Source organism: Miscanthus floridulus, chromosome 2, assembly GCF_019320115.1.
Source record: "Miscanthus floridulus cultivar M001 chromosome 2, ASM1932011v1, whole genome shotgun sequence".
NCBI lineage: Eukaryota > Viridiplantae > Streptophyta > Magnoliopsida > Poales > Poaceae > Miscanthus > Miscanthus floridulus.
Genome location: NC_089581.1, coordinates 37,256,704 through 37,262,703, shown reverse-complemented (window position 1 = coordinate 37,262,703; position 6,000 = coordinate 37,256,704). Strand labels below are relative to the sequence as shown.

General features: G+C 44.7%; 1 long non-coding RNA gene across 1 annotated transcript; it reads right to left on the bottom strand.

Moving 5' to 3' along the window:
* Positions 1–1,489: 1,489 nt before the first annotated feature.
* Positions 1,490–2,522, bottom strand: LOC136538482 (uncharacterized). The gene is made up of 2 exons (XR_010779356.1): positions 1,860–2,522; positions 1,490–1,751 (listed from the first exon to the last, which is right to left on the bottom strand). It is a non-coding gene; the product is annotated as an uncharacterized lncRNA (long non-coding RNA).
* Positions 2,523–6,000: the final 3,478 nt, after the last annotated feature.

The window sequence follows — 6,000 nt, the reverse complement described above, 5'->3', positions numbered from 1 at the left end:
GTTGATTCTGCTTGTGACATAATCTGTTTCTAGGAAACAAAAAAAGGAAGATTTTGATGTAGCCTTCATCAGAAACATCTGTCCAACTTTTGACAGGTTTGTATTCCTCCCATCTGTGGGAGCTTCTGGAGGTATTTTGACTGCCTGGAAAAGTTCTCTGTTCAATGGAGAACTAATCTTTTCCAATGACTATGCTATTTCAATTGAATTTGCCTCAATGCATAATAATGAGAGTTGCATCTTGACAAATATTTATGGGCCATGTTCTGTTGAGGGAAAAAGAAGCTTTATTGAATGGTTCAGGCAAATCCATATGCCTGAAGAGATTGATTGGTTAATTGTGGGAGATTTTAACTTAATGAGAAAACAAGAAGATAGAAACAAAGAGGGGGTGATCTTTGCTGAGATGTTCATGTTCAATGATGCCATCAGTGCATTGGGTCTGATTGAAATAGTTTTACAAGGAAGAAAATACACCTGGTCAAACATGCAACCTAATCCCTTACTGCAGAAGCTAGATTAGGTATTCACCTCAAGCTCATAGAATTTAAAATACCCTGACACTACTGCAAAGGGGCTAGAGATGACACCATTTGATCACTGTCCTTGCCTAGTCAACATCTCAACTGAGATCCCAAGACCCAAGGTATTCAGATTTGAAAATTTTTTGTTGTAGTTTCAGGACTTTCAGCAAATTCTAAACCAAGTCTGGCTCTCTCCAGTACCTCAGTCTGATCATGCCAAAATCTTAACTGCAAAGTTCAAGAAGCTGAGAAAAAGCCTCAAAGAGAAGCAGGCATCTATGTCAAGCTTAAAGTCAGTAATTGCAAGCACTAAATTTCTAATACAGTTTCTAGACATCTTGGAGGAATGCAGGGATCTCAGCTTTCCTGAATGGAACTTTAGAATTATTCTGAGAAACAAGCTTCTGGCACTTCTTGAGCAGCAGAAAACATATTGGAAACATAGGGGGGCTATCAAATAGGTTAAATTAGGTGATGCAACTACAAAATTCTTCCTTGCAAATGCAACAATAAGAATGAGGGGAAATCTGATCAAGTAGTTAGAAAAGCAAGATGGCACCATCCTGACATCTCATAGAGATAAAGAACAGCTGCTTTGGGAAGACTTCAAGGAAAGATTGGGAAAGTCTGAATTCACAAGATTCGGTATTGATCCTTCAACCATTTTAGAGAGAAGGGATGACCTTGGTTTTCTTGAAGAGCCTTTCTCTAATATGGAAATAGACACAATCATCAAGCACCTACCAAATGATAAGTCTCCTGGACCCGATGGCTTTGTTACGAAACGGTGTCTCTCAACAGACACCCCTTCGGTGATCTCATCAACAACTCCATGAACAGACACCTATTCATGAAGTGATCTCATCCATCAATTACAAGATTAGTGGATAGGATTAGACAGTTAGTTTTACTCCAAAGGGCATGTCCTTTGGGAACAGTCGTGTCCCTTCGTGACACCCCTTCACTTGTATAAATATATTTCAGAGATCAATGAAAGAAACAGTTCTCTCAAATCTTGTTCATTTACATTCACACTTTAACACGTTATCAGCACTTTTGCTCTGCGAACGACAGAGACACGCATGTCTCTGAACCATCATCGCACGCTGTCGCTGGGGGCAGAAGAGGATGAACATGAACATGGCTTTTGCCTTGCCGTGATGACTGATGACATTGTTTTTGTCCTCCATGTCGTCTTCAAGAGAAGGATGGGAGGCCAATGGTTTCCTTGAGAATCCAGAGCAATATGGACGATGAACTCCGACAGGAACAATATCTAATTCGATGGCAAAGGTAAGTAGCCATCAACTTATGAAATACGGATACATTATGTACCTTGTTCCTGGAGGATGCCAGATGCGTCTTCTTCCAATACGGAAGCCGTAACTTCGGTCGCGGCAAGCCAGCAACTACAACCATCGCGTCGCTCAGGTTGCAGTCAGCCAGATCCGGCGGCCACGCACCAGCGGCCTCGCGCCGCGACCTGCGACCTCGCCCCAGTGGCCACGCGCTGCAAGCCCGCGCGTGCGGCTTCTTGCGGGTGGCGGCCAGCTCCGCGCGCCCTCGGCGCCGGCGGCCGGCGGCCGGCGGCCGGCGACCCGCGCGTCTGTGGCGCTCGTGGTGGCCAGGCCAGCAGCCGCGGCCACGAGCTCGCGGCTGGTGACCCCGCGCGCCTCCTCCTGCCCCTGCGGCTGGCTGGCCCTGCATGGCTCCTGCTTCTCCCACACCCGCTGCCGGCAGCCCCGCGCTAGCGGCCGCGCGCCATGGCCAGGCGAGTCCGCGCGAATGGGCCCGCGCCTCGCTGCGGCCTCACGCCGGCGGCCAGAGGCCAGTTCGGCGGCGGACGGACCCCCACGAAGAAGCCGCGAGTCCGAGCGACGGAAACCGTCAGTGTGGAAGGGATAAGATTATGCGGTTTTTTGCTGAAAAATCCCCCTTATTACTTGTGAATTACATAATGATCTTCATGAATTATTATTGTAATCCAGATTCATGATTAAGCCCTCAGGTTTTAACATGTTTGAAGCATACTACATTTATCTCATGTAAATATTAATTTTAGACCCTAGGTTTAAAATGCAATATGATGCACAATATTTACCTCAGTAAATAAGTATTTTGAGACCCATGTGTCATAAAAAAAAGCATCATGGCATGTATTGCTGCAGATGAATTTACCACTGTAAATTCGCTTTTCAGATCCTATGTTTTCTGGAATTTTTTTAGTACCGTTCAAAGCGTTTGTCCAAATTAGCAAACCCAATAAACATGTGCTATTAACATTGTATGTTCAAAGTATTTGTCCAAATTGGCAAACCCAATAAACATGTAATATTATTATCACGACCTTTGCATTGTAACTACTTTGTTATTTGCAATTTTTATTTCATGTTAAGCCCATTCATGCTTTATTTAAGGCTCATAGCGCTTACATTATTAATGCAAAATTCATTAAGTGTATTACCTCATTATTTATATATAACACAAATGTTCCACATTGTATGTTGGCCATACACAAGGTAGCCCTATAGTTGCTACTGTGGGATCTACACTAAATTCTTAGTGACTATCCTCAATGTGTGAAGGGTCGAGATGGTGGACTAGAGGGGGGTGAATAGTCTTTTATAAAACTTAATCGCGTCGGCTAACCGATACAAATTGCGAAATTAAAACTATCGGTCTAGCCAAGACTATACCCCACTATATATGTTCACTAGCACCTTGCAAAAATAACAATTATGTAACAAAGATGCCGTGCTAGTTAGAGCTCTCCTAAATAATTCTAGGAGCAAGGTTACACAAACCTATGCCACTAGTTCTTTAAGTAACAAGGGAGCTCCTACACATGCTAGTAAGCAAAAGCACAAAGCTAACGATACTAGCAATGCTCAATAACAAGACAACCAATGCCTAATTAGAGAGCGTAAATACTTAGCTACACAAACTAAGCAATGTGACTAACAAGGTTACTAAAACCAAATTAGCCACGCAAGGGAGCTACTTCTATGCTACACAAGTAAGAAGGTAATTAGCAAGCTATACAAGTTATCTAATTACAAGAGCAACTACACAAGCTTAATATATATAAAAGTAATTGCAAGCTTGTGTAATGGGGATGCAAACAACGAGAAGAACAAGGTTGACACGATGATTTTTCTCCCGAGGTTCACGTGTTTACCAACACGCTAGTCCCTGTTGTGTCGACCGCTCACTTGGTGGTTCGGCGACTAATTAGCACCACCCGCTAAGCCCGCACATCGTGCGCCGCAAGAACCTACCCCTTGAGTGAGGGTAGCTCAATGACACGCTTTACTAGAGTTGCTCTTCGCGGCTCCCGCGGGGCGAGCACAATGCCCCTCACAAGCACTTCTCCGAAACGTCGCACAAGCTTCTTGCGCGCTTCGACAGAGACCACCACCAAGCCATCTAGGAGGTGGCAACCTTCAAGAGTAACAAGCACCACCGGCTTGTAACTCGATCACCTAGTGCCACTCGATGCAACCTCACGATGCAATCGCACTAGAATCACTCACTCACACAATCGAATGATCACTATCAAGTATATGTGTGATGGAGGGCTCCCAAGCACTCACAAGCATGGACACTAAGTCCCTTGAGGTGCTCCACACAAGCCATGGCCGAAGGCCACTTCTATTTATAGCCCCAAGGGCTAAACTAGCCGTTACCCCTTCACTGGGCAACGGTCGGGCCGATTGGACGCTCCGATCGTGTTGACCGGATGCTGGACCTCAGCGTCCGGTCGCTCGCAGACGACCACGTGTCCCGGTTCCAACGGTCACTTGACTTGACCGGACGCAGCAGCTTTCAACTGACCAGACGCTGAACCCCCAGCGTCCAGTCATTTCCAGTAAGGTACCGACCTCGACCGGACGCGTCCGGTCACACTTGATCGGATGCAGCCAGCGTCCGGTCACACTCTAGCTTCTGCGTCATCGTACGTCAGCCTAACCGGACGCAGCCTGCCAGCGTCCGGTGCATTTAGATCTAGCGTCTGGTCAGTTGATCGACGCCAGCATCTTCGCGACCAACTCGTTTTCACTTCTAACTTCTTCACCCTTGCTCCAATGAGCTAACCACCAAGAATTTGTATCCGGCGCAATAGAAAATAGGCATTCCATTTTTCCGAAAGCGCTGAATCCCACCTCGCAAGCTCGGCGGGAGGGAGAGAGGGACCCAAACCCATCTCACCCCTACAAACACCACCTCCTTTGTAAATGTGCCAACACCACCAAGTGTACACCACCATGTGTAAGTATGTTAGCATTTTCACAATCATTCCCCAAAGGATGTTAGCCACTCAACTTGCCATGCCACTCGATCCTAGCGACAATGCAAAGTTAGATCACTCGAGTGGCATTAGATGACCGATATGTAAACAAGTTTGCCTCTCTTGATAGTACGATCATCTATCCTAAACCCGGTCATAAACTTCTCTACACACCTATGACCGGTGAAATGAAATACCCTAGGTTATACCTTTGCCTTGCGCATTCCATTCCATCTCTTCTAATGTCGATGCAACACATGCACCAACACGATCAACAATGATATGATCCACTTCATATCATCACATGATCATATTGGTTCATCGATCTTGACTTTACTTGCTCTTCACCGTTGCCATCGTTCATCGGCGCCAAGTCTTGCTCAAGCTTCACCGCCACGCGGTCCATCACTCCAAAGCCTTCGACTTGCCCTTCACGCTTGCAACTGGTCCATCAAGCCAAGTCTTGTCTTGATCTTCTCCACCTTGATCACATAACTCAATGTCATGTCTCATGTGCATTTAAGCTCCTTCATCATCACATGTGTGAGCTTTGCAACATCTCCAAGCTATTTTCACCTCCATGGCATATGTTGCTCACACACATGTACATGTGGACTAATCACATGTGTATCTCACATAAACACAATTAGTCCACCTAAGTTGTCACTCAATTATCAAAACCAAACAAGGACCTTTCAATGTGCGTACCCAACATCACAAATTGGAACATACAGTCTACATCTTTTCACAAGATAACTATCATTAATCAGCATTCCTATTGGTCATACATAAGGTAGCACCATAGTTGCTACTATGGGATCTACACTAAGTCCACAACTTAGTGACTATCCTCAACGTACGTACCCAATTCATTTGCGGATTAACTAAGGTCTACATCAATCTTTTGATGATTACCTTAAAATGTGTTTATACAAATTGCATACACCACTTGGCATCTACTGTTCAACAGACTATGTCCATATTATTAGAGGTCTATATCTTTATGATGACTACCTCTAATGTGTTAGCATAAATGAGGTTTACACTATTAGTGAGATAGATCTTGTCTCCTATTTATTTTGCATTAATTAATATAGCATCACCATAGCAATTTTAAATTTACCCTTAGCGTAAATTCAGAATATCTATGGTTTAAACCTTGTTAGAATAATAGCCTGCAAAGAGTTT